This window comes from Chiroxiphia lanceolata, chromosome 1, assembly GCF_009829145.1.
Source record: "Chiroxiphia lanceolata isolate bChiLan1 chromosome 1, bChiLan1.pri, whole genome shotgun sequence".
Taxonomy (NCBI): Eukaryota; Metazoa; Chordata; class Aves; order Passeriformes; family Pipridae; genus Chiroxiphia; species Chiroxiphia lanceolata.
The window spans coordinates 104,677,761-104,699,511 of record NC_045637.1 but is presented as its reverse complement, the minus strand read 5'-3'; the positions used below and the strand labels follow the sequence as shown (position 1 = coordinate 104,699,511).

The 21,751-nt window shown below is 36.2% G+C and overlaps 1 protein-coding gene across 2 annotated transcripts in view; it reads right to left on the bottom strand.

Moving 5' to 3' along the window:
• Positions 1-21,751, bottom strand: part of CNTNAP2 (contactin associated protein 2) — a 1,030,565-nt gene that overhangs the window by 591,548 nt on the left and 417,266 nt on the right. Inside the window, exon 1 of one of the 2 annotated variants that reach the window (XM_032681841.1) lies at positions 6,608-6,644. The exons of the other annotated variant lie outside the window; for it this stretch is intronic. The gene's annotated coding sequence lies outside the window, so the exon portion shown is untranslated. Of the gene's footprint in view, positions 1-6,607; positions 6,645-21,751 lie in introns of those variants that run through there. 2 annotated transcript variants of the gene reach the window in all.

Below are 21,751 nucleotides of genomic sequence, written 5' to 3'. Positions count from 1 at the left end.
GTGAAGCAGAGAAAAAAGCCTGCACTTCACCCAAGAATATCATCACATATAACCTAAGTTACTTAAAAGGAAAATTGACTCTTCACCTGACTTAATTCAGGTGAAGAATTCTCCATCCGAATTAATGACCTATTCAGAGACAAGTATTAAAATTACTTCAATGTCGGCTCTTTCTAGGGTGATGTAAAAATTGGGCAATGTATGGAATAGTAGAATGACATTTCTTTTCCTGTAAAAAGAGGAATAACTACCAATTTCTTAAATTTTCTTTAATTACTAGGAATTTTCGTCACTAAATATATACTAACTATTATATTCTTGATAGCTCTATTTTCCCATTGGCATCTTAAGCGAAGAATAATTTATGGCTCTGAATTTCTGAAAAAAAATAAATCTATGCTTCTAGCTTTATTTTGATAATGCAATAGTGAAAACTCTACAGAGTCTATGTTCCATGGTACTATAGCTCCAAAAACAGCAGAAGCAGTATTTGCATGTAAATTAATAGAAGCACCATATTATAAAGTATGGAAACATCCACAGGCAGGTAGAATATGCCTGTGGCAAACTTAACTAGGTTTTTCTTAAGGACTCCAAGGTGAGTTAAGCATGAAGCCGACTAAACCCTAAAGACTTATTTTATAGAAAACCCCCCAAATTCCAAAACAAATACTTTTCCAAAAACTAAAAGGACCACAAACTTGAGAAATTGACAGCTTTGGTTATGGCTGTCAGCCCTCTGCCTGCACAGCAAAGAAAATCTAGAAACTTTCTTCACTTGAGTTCTCAAGACTCTGCACCATCAAGGAGAGGAGCAGGACAGGCTGGGTACTGGAAGCTCTTGGCCAGCAGCGCAGTGGAATGGTGTTTGGCATAGCAGAGCAGTTCAAATCCAGGGCCCTGGAAAAATTCACATCACTTACTGGTTCTGCACAAGCTGACTGGAATCCACAGCAGATTTCAGAGAAGACAACGTTTCAAAAATGTGCTCCTATTTTACCACATGGACATTAAAAAAACCAACCAACCAAACAAACAAACAAAAAATGAACTTTGTAAGTACCTTCTGGCTGGTGAAACATTGCTCTATATCTATGAAAATCCAGCCCAAATGTATAATATAAACTCAAACAGCTGGAATAAAAACACCGGATAAAGGAAAGTGTTATGAGATTTACTTCAAGGAGAAGGGAGGAAAAAAAGAGACAAAACCAACATGTGGTAGGAAAACTGGTTGCAGAAGGAAAGAATAATAGCAAATAAAGAGAAAAAATTAACGCATCAGAATGGAACAGATTTGGGTTGGCTCCATTTTAGATGGTTTTGTCATGTTTCTTTCCTTTCATGTGCTAGCTCTGTGTGGAATAAGAATAGGTGATAGGAAGCAGTAATCTTTTGCTTGTAGAAACATTTCTTTATTCTCTTCATTGAACAGCACAGTCAGTAACACTACAGCTTGCATACTCTACTCTTTCCCTAAAACCAAACATGTTGAAAGCAAAACAGTATTTCTACAGCATTCTTCATAATCATCTCACACAGAAATGCACCTGAATAGAAAAACAGTATCTGAAAGCACTTTAAAAAACTATAGTAGGTATTTCCCTTATCCTCAAATGATGAAATCCTCAAATGATGCACCTTCATCAGGTGCTGAATCTCATCTTTGAGAATCATGATTATAAAATGGCCAGAATTCCTAAGAGCTCAGGATTAACAAGCGGATCAACTAAACATTATAATGCTGATGTTGGTGTGCTCATACGAACTAACAGCAAGTTCCCAATTTCAGTATTTATCCATATACTTCCCTCAGCGACACATCTGTTTTATATATATAAAATCAACACTATATGTGTAGTATCAACAATTTCTGGAAAACTACTCACATACTTAGAGTAAGGAACATCTACTAACAGGCTTTTACTATAAAAGAATACATCTTACAAAATTTATTTTTTCTATGTACAAAATGTTTCCTAGCATTTTTTAAGCAGACCCATCATTTTGTTCACGTCACACCCTCATATTCTCTATTGATTCCTAAGGAGTTTACTCTCAGGTTTAAGTTCTGGTTTTGTATGCTGAAAACATATATTAACCCCGTATGCATTATAATTTAATGTATAATGTAATGCAATTATCGCTACATGCAAAGAATAATGCCAAAAGCTGTATTTGTTGTCTTTTACCCTTTCACATCTCCAAGTAAAACTAAATGATTCAGTAACATAACATTATTGATCTTTGTAACAAAATATGCTAACGTTTTATAGCCCACTAACTATTGTTGTATTTAAAAAAAAGAACTCAATTTCACCTACAGGAACATTTATTTTTTATTATTTTAACAGGAACCTCAAGAAATCTGTACATTTCAAGAAATATTTTTTCTACTTCTGTTACAGATAGCTCATAGATTTCAGTTTTGTACAATGATTCCTAGAAAAAGTTTTTAAAATTTGAAAACAGAATTGGAGGAATCATAGAGCAAAATAGGATACCCTTGGTATAATTTCAGATACCTGAAAGAAAAATTAAAAATATGAGTTTCGTTATCAAATCTGTCACTGAGTTTTAACATGATGAATTGATGTTTGCAGTTTTTCTTTTTAGAAAGAAACAAATAAAACTCATATATAGAAAACAAATAAAGCCTAAAAATAAAAAAAAAAAAAATAAAAATCCCCACACCATCACAGCTACTGCTTCCAGGACATGACTCAGTGTACTGGATGCAAGCAAAACTTTCTTTTCTCTTCCGACACTACTGTAGGATATTATCTTTGTGTAATCTACTTTAAGTAATGAAACCTTAAGCCAAAATTCACAATGAAGAACTACCTCTCCATCCTGTTTGTAAACCCCAAACCCAAGAATTAATTCCTTTTATCATACTTTTACATATTAATTGCTCATATGTTATTTATGCGTAGAAATATTACCAACTTGTCTGTGGATTTTCCTAGGGAAACTGACTGCTTCCCAGGACAGGGTAGCAATCCCTTGTTAACTTTATACTACTGGAATATTTGCAGGAGGACACCTGAGAGTGCACATGTGTATAGACTGGAGATTTTTTTGTTGTTGTTTTTTTTTTCCCCCAGAAATCCACTTAATAACCCCATTCCCCTAACCTTTACTCATGAACAAGAGGACACAGACATATGGACACTGTTAAATTTTACTTTATGGGACATCACAGATGGCATCACAGCAAAGTTACCAACAGTGTCACACTTGTCTACATCCTGAAATTGAACGTAACATTCCAGAGATGTGCCAAATATCTCATCAGCAAATATATTCTTCTCTTTTGGTGCAGGTACCAAACATAATACGAAAAAATTCTACTACAGCTATTCACAAAGCTAATAGATTATTTTAAGGTCTGCATAATGAACAAGAAATTTCAACCTCTGTGCTGAACCATGCAGGTTTTGTTCAGCATGACATAAAATAGTGAAAATCTAAAATTTTTTAAAACCTAAGCTATACACCAAAAATATTAAAATATCATTAGGGTTGTAAAGTCAACACTGCTAGGAGAAATAATGTTTCCTGCAGAGTCTTAATGAATTCCTGAATATCATTATGATATTCATTTATTTCCATAATTACCTGCTATTTATTCTCCAGAGATTCATTCAATACCTAGGGAGAAAATTGTGATTATTCATCCTGATACACTAAACGACTGAGGTTGCAGTACCTTGAGGCTCCAAGGTGTAGTTTTTTTCTTCATTTTTAACCATATCTAATTTTAAGAAGAAATACAGATGACTTTGATTTGGCAAATTTGCTGATGAAAGTCTATCCTAGTCTTTGGCAATCTGTTCCCAAGATTTAGGATCCAGTATTAACACTTTGATTTTAATTGAGAAAATACAACCTTCCAGACACTGAATAAACTTACACCTTTGTTGTCAAGATAAACCGATTGCATTATTAGTAAAAATTTTTTAACACATTGGGGAGTAATAATTATATCACTTGTAGTCTTAAATAAACTAGATAGATTTTAACTCTTAGACATTGCAGGACCCATTCCATGGGCAACTTGGGGTTTCACAATGAGGAAGACTGACACTTTTTAGATAGCTCCTTTATTTGCATGAGAAACTGAAATATGTGTGGTGTCCAAGCCTGTGGCAAAGGGGGTAACATATAGGGTGAAGGTAACTTATAGGGTGTGCTTTATAGCATATGTGCTGGATTTTCTCTGTGACAGTTCCCATGCAATGCTAGACAAGTAAGTTGCAAAAAAGTTTTGAGAGGCACTTAATATAGTTTCTGGGGACACAGAATGATTAGGTAGTTTTGACTTAATCTTTCACTGTCTCAATTCCACACATAAAATATGGAGTAAAAATTGATTTATTTTATGGGGTTGAAAAATAAAATAATACTTACTAAGCACTTAGTCAAATATTAACATGGGTGCCTAAATTAGAAATCTGAGCCTTTTGTGGTCAGTCAAGCGAAGTGGGAGATAGAAACTAAATTAAAAGCTTGCCACTCTTCAGTGGCTGCACAGTAAAATATAAATTTTCATGGATACAATGTAAATGTATTCTACAAATTAGAGAATATGATCAACAATTTAGTTTCAAAAGTTGTCCAGTGACTGATTCATGTTAAAAGAAAAAGAATACAAAAATCAGTGTGAAATGTTTACACAGACAGAATAAAACCTGCTTTTCTCCATGAGAGTTGTGAGATTTTATTCATTAATATAGAACGAAAATTATTTCTGCTACATCTTCTGTAGAATGAAAGGGAGACAGGAAGAATGTGTTTCCAAAATAACTAAGCACAATTGCAATCATTACTGAAATAATAACAGCAACAGCTCTGATCACTGGCTGCTGGGCTAGAGAGCTCAACAGTAACAGGAGTTCTCACCTGGAGAAGAAAGGCAAACACAGAGGAACCCAGAGCGGTCTTGGGTTTCTTTTTCTCTCTAATACTGATGTACTTAGAAATTTTTTCACACTTTGATGCTTTTAAAATAGCTTTTTAGTAATTTTCAGAACAGTATCTACTCCTTAGGCACCACTTGACTCAAAGTTTCTTGTGTTTCTTCTACAGAGCTCCACTACTCTACAGGGTTACTTTGCAACCCAAACAGTTGAGGCCTTTCCTAGAGAGTGCACTTATGAGAGGCAAATATAAAATCAGAAATGTCATTCCACACTCTCTGCACTTAGTGCATTGGATTATAAGACTCAAACACCCTGCAGGAAAAAGCACAAATGCAAAACCTATTTTAAATATACTTGAGAGTCATCTATACTCAGTAAGGGCATAGCAACTAAATAAATAAAGCTTTTGAGCTCCTACTGGTTACATATTAATCTAAACAACGTTCTTGGCCCATGATAGAAAATACTGATTTGTGTCTTCAATTTATAATTATTAATCAAAATTACTACACTTTTCATATTCTTTTGAGTCGTGACTAAATCAAGATAGTCAATTTTCAAGTTAAACTTTTCTTAGTTATAAGTAGTTTTCATTCCTATGTGAAGTCACAGAAAAGTCCAGAGACTGCCTTTTATATCATTGCAATTCTGCCTTGACTATTAGCATGCACAAAATAACTGTGAACCAAAACATGTGTCATATCTGAAACGGTTACTTACAAGAATACAACTGCAAATCAAGCTGTGGGAAATAATGTCTGGTATTGTATACTACTTACTTCAAGTATAAAGTTAATATTGCATATTGAGATAAAATAAAAAAACTTTGAAGACAAAAATTAAATAGGTGTTTTTCTAGTATACTTTCTGTATCTTTTTAATGCTGCGATTATAGTTAATTGCAAGTAGCACTTGTGTTCCTCACGGTTCAGATAAGCTTCCCAATAACGGGAAGAAAATAAAGGTAATTAAAAAAAAAAAAGCTGTCTTTAAACCTGTCTCAACTCTCCTTAAGTCATATTAAAACATTACATAATTAATTTAAAATTATAGAAACAAGAAGTAGGCATTAAAAATAATTTTGAATCTGTTTGCTTGTTTTTGCATGTTTCCAAGTTGTGATATTTATAAAAGACAGAAAATACGTATATAATATTAAGTCAAAATTTACCAAACAATGACTAGAGAAAAAAAAAAAAAAGAAAAAAGAAAGAAAATTAGTACTATTGCCACCTAACACTAATACGTCTCAGTTTCTGGCTTTAGGTGCAGTACTTTCTGAACGTGTCAAGAGTTAAAAAATAAAAGTAACTTATCCAAAATACTTCACATACACCAAAACCAAGAACTCCAAAGACTGATGCAGTTACCAAAGTTAACTATGATATAGGAACTCATTAACCATTTCTCTTTCCTTTTCTCCTGTTCACCCTAGGCAGACTCCATACTCTGAAAATCACTACCTTAAGTCAAGATCTTCTTGACAAAGGTTCACAGGTTTAGAACCTTTTGGTCTGTGACCCACGATATGAGCAAAAACAAAATCTAATCAAAATATAAATATGGGAAACATGTGGGTCCTTTCTAAAACTCAGTATAAGGCTAAAAGGGCTCAAAAGGCAGAGAATCATAAGCAAAATTTCATGCAAGCAAACACTAAATTCCTATTTCAGGAAGAATACCTGGAGTAGGACTCTTCAGAATAATCCTTTCAAACTGTTCAGAGGAATATTACTAAGAAATTCCCAAAGGCAGAGTTACAGGATGTGAGAGTCTTCAAACATGCCTGCTTGCCCTTTGACTTGCATTCTATAGCTGCTCATCTTTCTAGAGACAGTTTTAACCACTTAGTCTTTTAAAATGATACCAAGAAGACACAAGAATACTTTACAAAGGAATGTGTAAAGGAATATCTGGGGGGTTTTTACTTTTTTTTTCTGCTAAGATGAGAATGACAGAAAGAATGCAGAATACTTGTGTTTCTATTGAAGTCCATTCTCAGCCTTCGTGCTAAAAGTGCCTGGTATCCATATCAGAAATTTAGACTGAGTAACTTTTGCTTGGAAACCTCTGTGAATTCAGTATATTGTTAGATGCCTTAATTAAAACAGACAATAACAGAATAAGAAATTTTGAAGGTCCTATTTTTACTTTAAAGTACATAATCTGATTTCATCCCATTACTTCTTTTGCAACTGTATGCTTTAGAAGTTGTATTTTTTTTCCCTTTGACAGAGATAATATGCATCTGTAATCTCCCTATGATATTGTTTTGTTCAGGTTCACATCAACTACTACTCTGAAAGTGACTGTATAGCCATCTTTTAGGTGAAATGCTCTCAAACAGCTGTTAGCATCTGAAATAGGAGGACTTCCATAAATCAAAAACCTTGCTTAATGATCAACAAAGGTGAATCTAGTTTGACAACAATAATTGGAAGAGGGAAGGATTTTAAAATTTTGATCACCTGTTCACTTCTTTTCAATTCATTACATGAGTAATACAGTGATGTAACAGCCCAATTTTCTCCTAATAGAAACTCCCTAAATTTGTTCAGTCTTAGGGAATTGAACATTTAGAGTCAATTGATCACTAATTGTGTGCAAGTTTTTCCTCACACAGCAAGGGCAATTTTATCTAACTCAGATATTTCTGGTTTATTTATCTTTGGCAGCCAGGATACATCCTTCCCTGGCCAAGGAGGCAGCAATATTTTGAGTTTGGCATGACTTTATTGCAGTGTCTTGAGTCTCTCACTGATCAGGGCTGAGTCTCTATAGCCACTGAATGAAAAGGAGAGTTGGATGTCAACAGAGCAATATCTATGCCATTAACAGAATCATATGTTTTACTACTCATGTGGAATGAGAAGGTGGAAATTCTGATGTACAAAGATCTTTATTACTGAAATCTAGTATTTATCCTACATGATTTAATTTTCCTGTGACAAGGACTTGCTGCAGCATGGAAAAGGTGGTTGCAGTTATGTTCCTATGCAAAGGTCCTAATTTACCTGGAAAAGGCTGGCAGATACACAGTGAATCTTTTCACATATTCTTTTTTTCCAAAGCTACATCACACAAACACTGCTGTTTTCCAGTAGTGGCAGGTATTCTTAGCATCACTGGCTTTTGTAGTGAAGACACCATTATCTCGTTGCTGTTTATTAGTCTGCTATATTCCTTTCCCTAAAACTGATATGACAGAAACAAAAAAACCTCTTTGTGGTTATCTAAATGAAGGAGGAGAGGAAAGACAAAGGAAACGGGATTTCCCTACATTTCCCTTTCCCTGACTTCTAGACTAATTAGGATATCCCTTGAGAGTATTTTGAAAACATGCTTGCAAGTGCTCAAAACAAATTTGGAGTTCTTCAGGTGGAAGAGGCTATCATAATGTTTCTCTACAGGATCACAGGAAGCTTCTGCAGGAAATGTCTTTACAGCCATTTGATAAAACTCTGTAAATACTTGTAATACCACAAGCACGGCAGTCAGGAACGACTGCTGGCATTTGCGTTTTGTTGCTTACTTACTATGTGAACCAAGACTAACATCCCAAAGTCTCTGAAACTCATTCTGTCTGTGAAACAAAGATAATACTCTCAGAAGTGTTTGTTGAGAATTAATTAGCTATTATTTATGCACTGATCCTTTAAAAACAAAATGAATCCATGCACCGTTTTTATATCCCTGCTCTCTTAAGAAAAAAAAATAAAATTCAAATGACAGAGATTCATTGATTTTTGTGGTTAGAAGGGAGCATTATGATAATAATCTAGTCTGGAGTTCAGTAGCCACAGTGCCAACCCCCACACAGTAGTTTAGGTAATGAGTTCTCAGTCTGGGCTATAGTGCAGCATTCATAAAGTTATCCAGTCTTGATTTCAAAACTGAAAGTGATGGAAAATCAAATTTAGCACACCCCTACGGAAGCTCTTCCAGTGCTACTTATATTCAGTGCTAAAAATACGCATTATTTCTACTTGATTCGTTCATCCAGTCACAGGATCTCATTACATATTTTGCTCTGTATTCAAGAATGGTTTACTATCATGGATTTCTTCTCCTTTGTAAGAATGTGGCAAACTAGGATGGGAAAACACTGACTAAGCTTCTGTAACCTTAAAATAAAAGATAATTAAGCAAAATTAACTTGTCTGGAACAGCTTGCAAAATGATAATATGATCTGGTTTGCAAAACCTTTACAGGTTTTTTTTTCAAGACACTAGCCTCCCTCCTCCCTCCCTCTTCCCACAGTGGACGTGTAAAATCAGAGTAAAATAACAGCATGGGTTTCCATTTACTTTTTTGTGGAATTGATTCACAGTTGTTTCACTCTCTTAAACACCAGGGTTCAAACCCCTTCTAAAACAGGATCACCGAAAGATTTCCAGTTATCACTAACATTATGCATTATCATCTAGCTGGGATTGCTATATTGTACTGTACCAGAAAACTTGCAGGCAATCTCTAGTGTGCTTCATACAAAGTCATCTCTGACTGATGCCAATGATATAAGCAATATGGTAACAATAGCTCATACTTCCATCTAAAAATTGTAAATCCTCTTTTTGTTCAGATAACTTTTGTGCGATCCAGACTGTTTTCTTGGTATAACTGAAAAAAATATTAAATATCTTTCATATTAATATATGAGACCACGGTTAACATCTAGTTTTTAGGAAGAATGTCACAAAAATTCAATTAATCATTGATTAAAAATGTTTGGTGTTTTAAAGAGACTGTTTCACACTCATATCTATACAAAATATGAGTGTTTAGCCTTGTCTAAGCCTGCTCATGGAAAAAATAAAGCATATACTTTAGACAGAATGGAGAGCAAAGCAAGGTGGAAAGCAAGCAGCAGTGATAGATCCTTGTTTTCAGCAGCTTTTCATAAATTCCCTTGGGAAGCCAACTGAATTTCATTGAAGGGAGTGAATCAATGGTCCTTCATAAAAAGAAAAACAATTAGAAAGTCATTACCTGAAAATTAGCACTCAAAAAACAAAATTCCATTTTAAAGCCAATTAGACTACATGCCAGTCCTAAGTTGAATTGCATTTGCATTGATGTATGCAAAATGATTTACATCCTCCATCCCTAAGAAACGTAGAGAGTGAAAAATTAGAGAACATGTTTAGAGATGCTAGTGAATTTATATTTTGCAAGCTATCTATCTCAAGCAGCAGATGACTATGCTGGGCTTTTAAAAAGCTTTATATTGTATATCTAAAGTACTGATGTTCTTTTTGGAATTATAACACTTGAGGAAGCCTTACTTTTGCTCTCTGTCATAGCAACACATAGGAAAACAACTGCTAATGTAGAAGGCAGAGAGGAGGTTGAAGGCAAGTACATAGCCCAATAGCTTCTTTCTCACAATAGCTTGGCACAGTCCTGGCATAATGTGTGTTTTGAGCCACACTGAAAAGGCAAACAGTGTTAAGTGTTTAGAAGGAGAAGTAGAGAGCTTTTCACAGAAGAGCTAAAATATCTCCCTGTGCTGCAGCTGGACAATCAAGCTCATCCTGTCCACAGTAACAGGGCTAATCCATTATGCCTGGGTCTGCCAGTACAGAAAGAGTGGTATAGCCTTCCCTCACAGGTCTGGGTCTGAGCAATAAGAACTAGCCTTTGAAGGTGGGATGTTACAGCTTACACTTATGTAGAATTAGGTTAAATTTAAAACATAAATACAATCCTGAAATGAGATATTCCTCTGAGTTGGGGTAAAGGTGTTCAACTTCAAGAGTCCATTGGTGAGGCGACAGCAGCGGCGACTGAGGTAAATCAGGGTGTGGCTGTTGGATTGTTCTGTACAGAGCAGTTCAGGAGCTCAGGGACACCTGATCAGCAGCCCAAAGCCCTGTCAGGACCTGACAGCCAATCAGGCAAGGAGGGGGCATTGCCAGGAGCATCCGAGGGAGATTTAAGCAGGCTCCAGGGTCTGCAAACGACTGGAGGATGGCAAAAAGTGTGGGTAAACAGGACACGGCATGTCAGAAGGGCATGGTACAGCAGTTTGTGTGGCAGTTCATGCAGGCAGGTCACAAAGGTAGGATGCAGAACTCAGAGAGTGAGTCATCACCCATCAAACCAGAAGAGAACCAGCTATGGTTTCACCTCAGTCAAAAGACTCTGCCAAGCCTGGTTTAATGGGGGCTGTGGGGTCCATCTGGTAAAGAAGGGGAAAAGTATCTTTGGTTAGGGACTTGCCAGACTAGCAAAGGGGGCTTTAAACTGGATTTTTTGGGGGAGGGAGGCCCCTAGCCATCACAATCCTGCCAATCGAGTGCCAATATCTGCAATGGATGCCTGGAACAGTTCAAGGGCATTCCATTCCAGATACTCCAACCAGTGAGTTGGCTTTATCTGGGGCCCAGCTCAGATACCTCTACACAAACATACATAGTACGGGCAATAAATAAGAGGAACTAGAGATGTGTGCACACCTGCATGGATATGATATCATTGGCATCACAGAGTCATGGTGGGATGGCTCCTATGACTGGAACATTGGAATGGAAGGTCTTATGCTTTTTAGGAAAGATAGATTAGGGAGATGAGGAGAGGGTGTAGACTTCTATGTCAATAACCAGCTGGAGAGTATGGAACTCTGTCTGGGGGAGGACAAGGAGCCAGCTGAGAGCTTGTGGGTGAAGATTAAGGGAGGGCATGGATAGGGGATGTTATAGTGGGGGTCTGTTACAGGCCACCTGATCAAGAGGATGTTGCGGATTAAACCTTCTATAGGCAGATAGGAGTGGCCCCACACTCACAAGACCTACTCCCCATGGGGGATTTAAATGACCCTGATATCTGTTGGAGGGACAACACAGCAGGGCACAAGCAGTCCTGGAGCTTCCTTGAATGTATCAACAAGAATTTCCATACACAAGTGCTTGAAGAGCCAACAAGAAGAGATGCCACAGTGGGCCTTGTGCTCCCCAACAGAGAGGAACTGGTGCGATAAGTAATGCTCCAAGGCAGCCATAGCTGCAGTTACCACAAGATGGGGGAGATGAGATCCTCAGGGCAGTGAGGAGGGCATGCAGCAAGCTCACTGTCCTGGACTTCATGAGGCCAGATGTTGGCCTCTTCAAGTAGAGACCCATGGGATAGAGCCCTGGAAGGCAAAGGGGCCCAAGAATGCCAGCTGAATGCTAGATCACCTCCTCCAAGCTCAGGAGAAATGCATCCCAACATGCTGGAAGGAAGGGATGCCATCCAGATGGACCTAGATAGGCTTGAGAGGTGGGCCAATACAAACCTCATTAAGTTCAACACAGTGAAGTGCAAGGTCCTACACCTAGGTCCCAGCAATCCCAAGCACATCTACAGGCTGAGTGGAGAAGCGACTGACAGCAGCCCTGAGAAGAGAGACTTGAGGGTGATGGTTGATGAAAAACTCACCATGAGCTGGCAGTGTGCAGTCACAGTCCAGAAAGCCAACCAAATATTGGGCTGCATCAAAAGCAGCATGGCCAGGAGGTCAAAGAAGGTGATTTTGCCCCTTTGCTCTGCTCTTGTGAGACCCTACCTGGAGTACTGAGTACCATTTTGGTGTTCCCAACATATGAAGGATGTGGAAAAGTTGGAGCAAGTCCAAAGAATGGCCACAAAGTATCCAGTATCTGAAGGGGGCCTATTGAGAAGCTGGAGAGGGACTCTTTGTCAGGAACAGTAGTGATAGGACAGGGAGTAATGGGTACAAATTGAAAGAGGAGAAATTTAGGTCAGATATTAGGAAGAAATTTTTATGGTGAGGGTGGTTAGACAATGGAACAGGTTGCCCACGGAGGTAGATGCCCCAACCCTGGTAGTGTTCAAGGCCAGGTTGGATAAGATCTGGAGCAACCTGGTCTAGTGGGAGCTGTCCCTGCACATGGCAGAGAGGGTTGGGACTGGATGATCTTTAAGGTCCATTCCAACCCCCTAACATTCTATGATTCAAGAGCTTAATTTAGGTGCTAAATTCAAGTGTCTAGTGACAGACATGCTAGAATACCAAGACATCCCCACCAACTCGGCAGATGTGACACAGCAGATCTGATACTAGCCAACAGCTTGGGGCCAGATAGCATACCTGAGGTGTCTCAGCTGGTACTGGGTACCTAAATTAAGTAAATTAATGTGTATGAGATTAATCCCTCCCTAGAGCTCTCTACTTATCTTCTAGTACTAGAATATTAGTTCAGACAAGAATTTTAGATAAAGGTCTACCTGTTTTGGTAAGGATTACTTGTACAAATAGATGTATTCTACGCATTCTATGCCATAGAAACATGTAGAGTAGAAGGTTTGTATGCAAATTCATATATATTTCTTCAGTTACACTGATCAGTAGTTTTGCCTTTGGGTTCAGTTATTTCAGAAGACTAATGCTTGGGAATAAAAAATACCAAAATCCTATTAGATTGCATTTATGCTGGCATCATTTGTCTGGGTCAGCAAATTCATTACCATGTTTAGACTCAATAACTGAGTGAAATATGGCTCAAATCACTTTGCATTCAGTTCATGATTCCAAAATCTAGCACAAAGGCCTTCAGTTTCAAGTGTTAACCTGGATCTATGGAGTGGTACTGTAAAGAGAAAAATGAAAAAATTGCACTTTTGAAATTAATACAAATAATACAGATGAGACGGTTTGATTTTTTTTTTTTTTAAGACTGTTACTGGAGTTCTATGTTTATGAAATCCGGAACCACCACATACCACACACTTATTATTCCTCATTAAATCCATTGCTAACAAAACCTAGTTTTAAAACAGTGCATCTTTATACTACTTTTTCATACGGGATAAAAGATGGTTATAAAATCAAAACATATCTAAGTCGGGTGTCAGCGTAAGAATATAAAGAAAAGTTTCTGAATGTTCATTTATATTTTACAACTGTAGCTCAGGTTTTTGGCTCTACTTCTAAATAACCCCAGTGTATCTCAGTAGAATACCTAGACATCTAAGTCACTGTCTGTGTTTAGGAAGGTGATTTGCTCACTCGTGAGAGGTGCTCCTAGGAGAAAGGATTTTAGAACTTTTCTCAGCAAGAATACTGAGCATTTTATCTTTTGCTCCAACAGGTCAATCAGTAAGTCAGCTCTGCTTTCTTTGCAGATCATCTGTAAATCAGAACGCTGAGGGCTGACTTCTCACATATTTTTTAGCATTAAGGGAAAAAGAACTATAGCAGTAAATGATGAGAATATATAAGAAGTTGTTTCTAGTCACAGCTATACAATGCTGTATCCCTGAATGCAGCATTAAACCCTTAGGGCTATGCTGGAAAATTGTTGTGTGGAGCAGTAACTACGTACTTGCCTTTGACATATATCTTGACATAGGGATTGAAATATTTTAACAACTGACCTGACCTGTTCAAGACCTAAGTGAGGCACTTCATTTCTATTCAGGGGAAAGCTTGTCAATTTAGACATCTACAGGCATCTACACTATTTATATTTCTACCTAAATTATGAATTTAAAATAAACATTTCTTCTCAGACTGTAAGTGTATTGACCCATTTCAAAAGATCACAGAAATTATAAAAGTAGAAAGACTCAAACACTGTGGTGATGATAGTATTGAGCTCTCAAAAGCTAAAAACAGGAAGCAGAACTCAGTGGGGAAGGGAAGAAGAAAGAACAGCAAAAATAAAATAATTGTAATTTGCAATTATAGAGCCATCAAATACACCCACATTTCTGTCAACTTCTGCTGACAAAGGCCTGAGAACAGCAGAAATCTGGAAATTAGTGGATGCATTGAGTAGTTGCTGGGTCTGATTAAGTCTCTAGTTTATTTCAAGTTGACTTCATGTTTCAGAAACAGCAGAAACTTTAAGTACTGCCTGCTCAATAGGATAAGACACTCTCAGAACGTACAGTCGTGCTTTTTATCAGTGAAACCTTGCGTGTTTCATCCAGAATTTTCTTATGTTCGTATAGTGAAGAAATAGTACATTTTCAGAAATTCTTTTACTTTAATTATTAGAAAGAATGGAGTTTTAAAAAAGAAAACAATAAATATTCGATTTTTGTGTGAATTTTTAAAAGGATTTCACAAGTACTTTCCTAAATAGAATGGTTCTAACAATAACAAAAAGTTCCTTTGCTAGTGAAAATCTGTACAATCCTACACTCCTTGATTATATCTCAATAAAGGCCAAATTATCCTCTCCTTAAGCAGCAGGGTTGATCATACTTGATCAGAACACAGAAAAGTGAGCTATATGGACCCTATTATCAGATACCAAAATGAGGAATAAATACTTCTTCAGACATGTCAAAAGAACACAGACTGCCAGGCACTTTGCAATACCAACAGATAAGTATATCTAAACAGAATATAAAAGGAAATCTACAGTAGAGAAGTTAAATGTATTCTTTGCGTTCTGTGGATAAAACTGGGGTGATCGCCTTCTTGCATTTCTTCTTTATAAGGGATTTTGTCACAGATTCAGTTTGAAGCAGTTTTGGAACAACAGTTAAAATGAAAAGTAACAAATCACAGAGGTCAGACAGTATTCAGTCATGGGTTCTAAAGCAACTTGGGGATGAAACAGCTAAACAAGTAACAATGGTGAATAATTTCTCACGTAAAACTGCTGTGGTGCCTCACCATAGGAGGGTGACAATTCTGAAAAATCGTCCCCGGGAGAGTCAGGCTAAAAACAGATCAGTAAGCTTTTCACTGTGTCAGGAAAAGTCTTACAAACTAGAATAAAGAACAGAATTACTGCAGACACCTGAGTAATTATGACCTGCTTGAGAAGAGTAAGCTTGGCTTTTACAAAAAAATCCTTCATGATCAACCCACTGAAAGAGCAAATATGCATATGGATAAAGGAGTTCTGATTAATGTAATCAATTGAGCTTTCCATAAGACTGGAAATTATCCCTCATCGAAGACTTTTCAGGTGATGAAGCAGTTATAGTATGAGGAAAGTCCTTAAATGGTTAAAAGAGAAGCATTAGACAATGTTGAATTCTAACAGGGGAAATCTTCAGAGGAATTTTGTTGATATCTGTAGTGTTCAGCATACTCATAAACTATATGGAAAGATGGTAAGGAGAGAGATGAGAAAGTTTGCTGATGGTACTAAATTATTTAGGGTGAGTGGTAAGGGTGAGAGAGCACTGTGAAGAACTGCAGTAGAATATGTCTTATGAGGCTGAATGACTGAAATTAAGTGTAGATAAATGTAAAGTGCCACATGGGGAAAAGAATATCCTAATTTCGCATAAAAATGATGAGCTCTGAGCTAACCATTACTATTCAGAAGAGAGACCTTAGGATTATAATGGGTAGTTCCAAGAAACACTGCTCAGTAGCAGTTAAGAAGTAAATTAAATGCTAGTACAGGAGTACAGAAAATACAGTCAGGTCACTGGAAACAATCGTCCATCTACAGTTTGAACATAAATCCTCATCTCAAAAAGGATATAAAAGAGATAGGAACTGAAACTTCTCTGTGAGGAACAACCAAATAATATGGATGCCTTTGATTTGGAAAATAAATTATTCATTGGAATATGAAGAAGGTCTACGAAATCACAAGGAATGTGGAGAGAGTATAAGAGGGATCAACACTTTCTTTGTGGCTAAACTGGACATCAAATGAATGCAGGTTCAAAACATTAAAAAAAAAATATGAAACTCAGCAAAGGGACAACAACTTATAAAATTTATTGCCACAAAACTCATGGGTACTCTAGGCCTGTGTGGGATTAATAATGGAAACTGCAGAAGCACATAGGAAAGGATCCACTGGAGGTTACTAAAAACACAATACCACATATGATTCAAGAAGTCTTTGAGCTGAAACTAATTAGAAAACAGAAGCATTTTACATGGAAGCATTATACATATTCCCACCAATTTTTTTCCCCCAGGCATTTCTTTATGAAAAATGTCAGAGACACAATAGAGGGATCTTTCATCTGATTAATTACAGCCAAGCTTAAATTGTTCTTGTTCTGTTCTATGCAGTACAGGCACACATTGTTGAGTCCCTGTTATATTGCAATAGAAAACACAAACTTGATCTTCATATGTTTCAGGGGTTTTTTCCTCCAACAGAAATCAGTAAATATTAATACCATTTTATGAGGCATCGGAAAACTTCCCTGTTCTTTGTATGAGCAATTCATCTTCATAGCCCTAAAACATGAAAGTGGTATATAGAAAATAGATGAAGCAGGGAAACAGAAAGTCTGTCTTACCAGAGAAGAACCAAAGTGCTTAGTACACATAACACAAAGAAAAAAAACGAAGAATCCTTATGACTACTGTTTCTAAAATAATTGAATAAATCAAATGCTAGTAAGAGAAAGACAAAGATATGATAAAAATTGCAACGGTTATCAAATATCCATTACTAAAATTTTGAAAGAAGTTGGGAAGAGATTTCTGGCACCAGCAACAGGGGGAAAATTCTAACATAAACTTCAAATACAGTTAGCAAGGCTAAGAAATCTAACTTGGAGAGGCAGAGCCTTCATTTCTCTAAGTCCTTACACAAATGTGGTTGGTAGCAACAAACAGCACACAACTGGATGTTACCACCTAAGATGTCTATAGCAGATCCTTTCCTATGCTCATATGATTTGTTTTCAAACTAACCAATAGATTTTAAAATAATAAATAATTTCACTTTGGAGGGTTTCAACAAATTTTATGACTGGATTGTGTCAGAATGCTTCAACAAACTACGAAATGTACTTCTGACAGACTGCTAGCTGTAGCTTCAATCACAGTTACAGAAAATTAAACAGAATAGTTGTCAAATACCAGGTTACTTGTGTTTAATTCATGTGCAAGCACCTATTCCAGCAGTTTTCAACATCTGATGCACTAGAAACCGTTTCCCAGAAGTGGTCTCTATTCACAAAGTGAGACAAAGAGTGTAAACTTGGTGCCTGCAAATCACTTTGTTTTTCTTGGATAATAACATCTGGTAGGCTAGAAGATAAAACTACATATTTTTCTTGTGATTAACATGAAGTAATTCAAACAATATTTGCAATTCTTCTTGTCTAAGTTCAAGAAATATATATTCTCTTTAAAATAATTTAAACTACAACACAGTTCTCTTCAGTGAGGAGCACTTCACCTATGGTCTGAGAGCCAATGCAAGCACATAAAGAGTAGACTTCTCAGTCTACTTCATAAGAATTCCCTATATTCAAAATATCCACATATTTGTCAATGACAGACATTTGCCTATGGATGGGGTTTTGTTTGCAAAACACTCTACTTGCCAGTTTGGACCACAGATGAACATTGCTGTTGCCTTCAGCAGACATAATAGAAGAAATAATAATCTGGAAGGCTTTTTTCACTACTATTTGTTACAAGGTGCCTAACAATAAGAGGACCACTCTAGGTGGATTTCCCTATCTCTAAAAAATCCTAGGCAAGCTGTGCAGAGAACACCATGAAATACAGCAGAAAGGGGGATAAATAAAAAGCATCAAAACTTTGCAAAACCCAAGAAATTTAAAACAAATAATGGAGACCAGACAGAGGATTCAAAGTGAAATCTAGGGTTTCTGCATCATCAAATATGGAAGGTGATCTCAGTAGCCTTATGAATTAGAGTGAACAGTCTGTGTGTCAGAAAGGTCAGAGGAGGAAAGTAGATCTCTAATCAAAATGGAAAATCATTCATAGAAATATATATATATGTGTGTGTGTATACTAATCACTAGCATCCTGGTGCAGCTTGGACATACTGTGTTCCCAGAGGATCGTTCAATTCTTTTCACACCCCTAACACCAGAACATGAAGCTGAGAAGTGATACCTACAGCTCTTAATGAAAAGGTTCTTGAGAAAAGAGGAAAAAGGGTGCAATTACCTGGAAACGAAAAGAGGTTGCTGCTGGAGGTAACATAGGTAGTTGAAGGCAAAGGAAGGTAAAAAGGAGATACCTCAGAAAATTATTAGCAGTGAGGTCACAATAACTGGGATGATATCTGCAGGTAAGGAGAAAGAAAAAGCCACCAACAATGGGCAGGAAAGCTGTCAGGCAAGGACAAATACCAGGAATGAGAAAACTGCTGTGATATCACTGAGCATAAGTAGGCATGAGCAGAAAGAAACCTTTAATGAATATAAATGGAAGCTGCATTGACATGGGTAATAATTAACATTTTCAATTAAAGGAAAGAGTAATAGGAAAGGCACTTCTATTGTTTAGAAGCCTTCCATATAAACAATTTAAATATTCATATGCCTTAGATTATAATAGAGAGTGTTGTAGCAGAATTTTACATTCCTATGCTCTTAATTTTTGTATTATTTTCCTACTCAAAATTTTGCTTCCTCTCACAGACCCACTTTTTTAAATAGTGAATATAATAACAAATGTAATTTCTACTCTACATGTAGCTGACATTTTTTTGACAGAGACAGGATTTTCTTTATACAAATCCAGAAAAGTCGATAGCACTTGGGTTTTCAGTTTCCCAGGTGTACTTTGATTCCCCAGATGTATTTCCAGTTCCAGACTACACTAGGCATTACAAGGTACTTCAGTACGAGAGTGGGCAACAGCAGTTTTACAAAGGAAAATAAAAACCTTTTCTTCTTAGCTATTTAAGCTTTTTTCAAGGAGAGATTTAACACTTGAACAAGTTTCAAAACCACTCCAGGCAGTATGATATGAAGTAATTTTAACATGTTTCAGCACATTAGGTTTAAAGAATAATACTTTAATACTTTGCTCTAACATTGTCCAAGTCTCTTGCCTAAAACAAACCACTGAACATTAGGAAGATTTGATATTTCTGTACCATATTTCCTACTTAAACCCATGTCCCTCTGTATTGTGTGTTGTCACAGTAGTTGCAAATCCACATATATGTACTACAATTCATAAAAAATGCCTGAAAAGCCTGGTATTTAGGAAAACAAACAAACAAACAAAACCCAAAACCCCAAACAAACAAACACAACAACAACAAAAAAAGAAGTATGAAAATAATGGGGAATTCCTAGGTACTTTGTTTTTGAAACAGAAATTTTATGGTTGCATGAATACTGAATTGCAAGCTCAGCCAAAAGGAAATATATTTTTAAATAGTGCTCAAGACCTTGATTCTCAATTTTACTTTTTTAAATTTCATGAATTTTGCTATAACTGTAAAAGTGATTTTCTCCATTTTTACTCAACCACGCCAAGCACAGAAGCAAAAAGTTTAATTAACTTTGGTCCAGAGTTCTATGTCATAAACTACATGCATATTTTGTCACTCACTCCATGCATTTTCTCTAGCGCTCCTGAAATACAGAATACCACAAATATTTTGTACCTACATTTTTATGGTTAGTAAGATGAAAGTGTGTATCATTAATAGCTTGTTGACACTATAGTTTCTGTTATGTTTTCTTCTTTTTTTCATAATATATACAACAGGCAGTGAAACAGTAACCTCAAATAATGTTTTAGTATCAGGAAGAATTCAGGCAAAGGCAAAAGGTGTCCTGAAATGCTCTGTAAACTTTGCCTTCACTAATTGGGAAGACTAATTCAAAAAATTTTAAAGTCTCTTGATTTGGCTAGGTCGTTCTTTCATTGTCCAACTAAGTCTGTTGACAGAGGATGGATTTTTGAAGACAAATCTTGACTATGATATTCTGCTTATTATCAATGATTTAATCAAGTCGCTTCATATATATTAGTTATGCCTCATTATTAATCTATCATATAGTCATACCCAACTGTAGATAGTTTTAGAAGGAAAGTTTTATGATTTTCTCTGTTCCAGTTTTTGTAGACCAAAAATATATTTTGTGGAAACCATCAAATCAATATACACCCAGTAATTGTTCTACAATCATGAGATCTAATTGACATTTTATTGATAGACTATGACCTTTGACTAATGAAAAAGGGACACTGTAACTATCTATTAAAATGCTCAGAACTTACTGTTATGTGATCTGTCATCTATCAGAATTTATAATTACATTTTTTAGGTATTAAAATTTCAACTTCAGTTTTTATTCATTTTTACCAGAGTAATAAAAAAAGAGAATGACACTACTCCACACTTGCCTTCAGGATTTATAATAAAAATTCAAATAATCAAAACTAATTCTTATTAGGTTATTATCTTTTGCTCTTCTCCAGCTCTTATAGGCATGTGATTTAGCAGCACTACTTAATAACTCCAAAAAGCACATCACTAAGTAGCACACTGAACTTAAAGAAAAAGATATTTCTACATTTATTTTAAAGATTAAAAAAACCCCCAAACCCATATCATCAAAACTTAATCATTTTCTGTATAGTATTCTTTTTTTCATAACAAATTGATGGCACTTCCTTTTAAGCGTTCAAGCCATGACAAGTGAAAGATATTAAAAGGTCACAAGCTGTCTAATATTGCAAACTACTGCTCAGTCTGTTTCAAACTGATTGACTTTTCTCTGACTACTGCCTGTCTGCTTTTTATTCTTTGCTATTTTCTCAGTCATGTTTTATAGATTGAGGTTGTGTCTCCAGCGCTAACTTATTCATAAAAAGTGTACAGTTTAGCTCGGAGACAGCACTTAATTTCATTCTATTGCAAAGGGAATCCTCAGGTTGAGGGAGAAAAGTTCATTTTTTAGCTCTTTGTGCCATCTGATCATTTTGAATACCATTGTAAGAAGAGACATATCCACTTCACCCAGATACTCTCATTAAAAATGTATACAAAGATAATTTTATATGTGCATGTACTATTTCAACTTTCATAATCCCAGCACGCCTCATGAACTATTTGTATACCATCTGGTATATAACAGTACTGTTTCTCATTCCTAA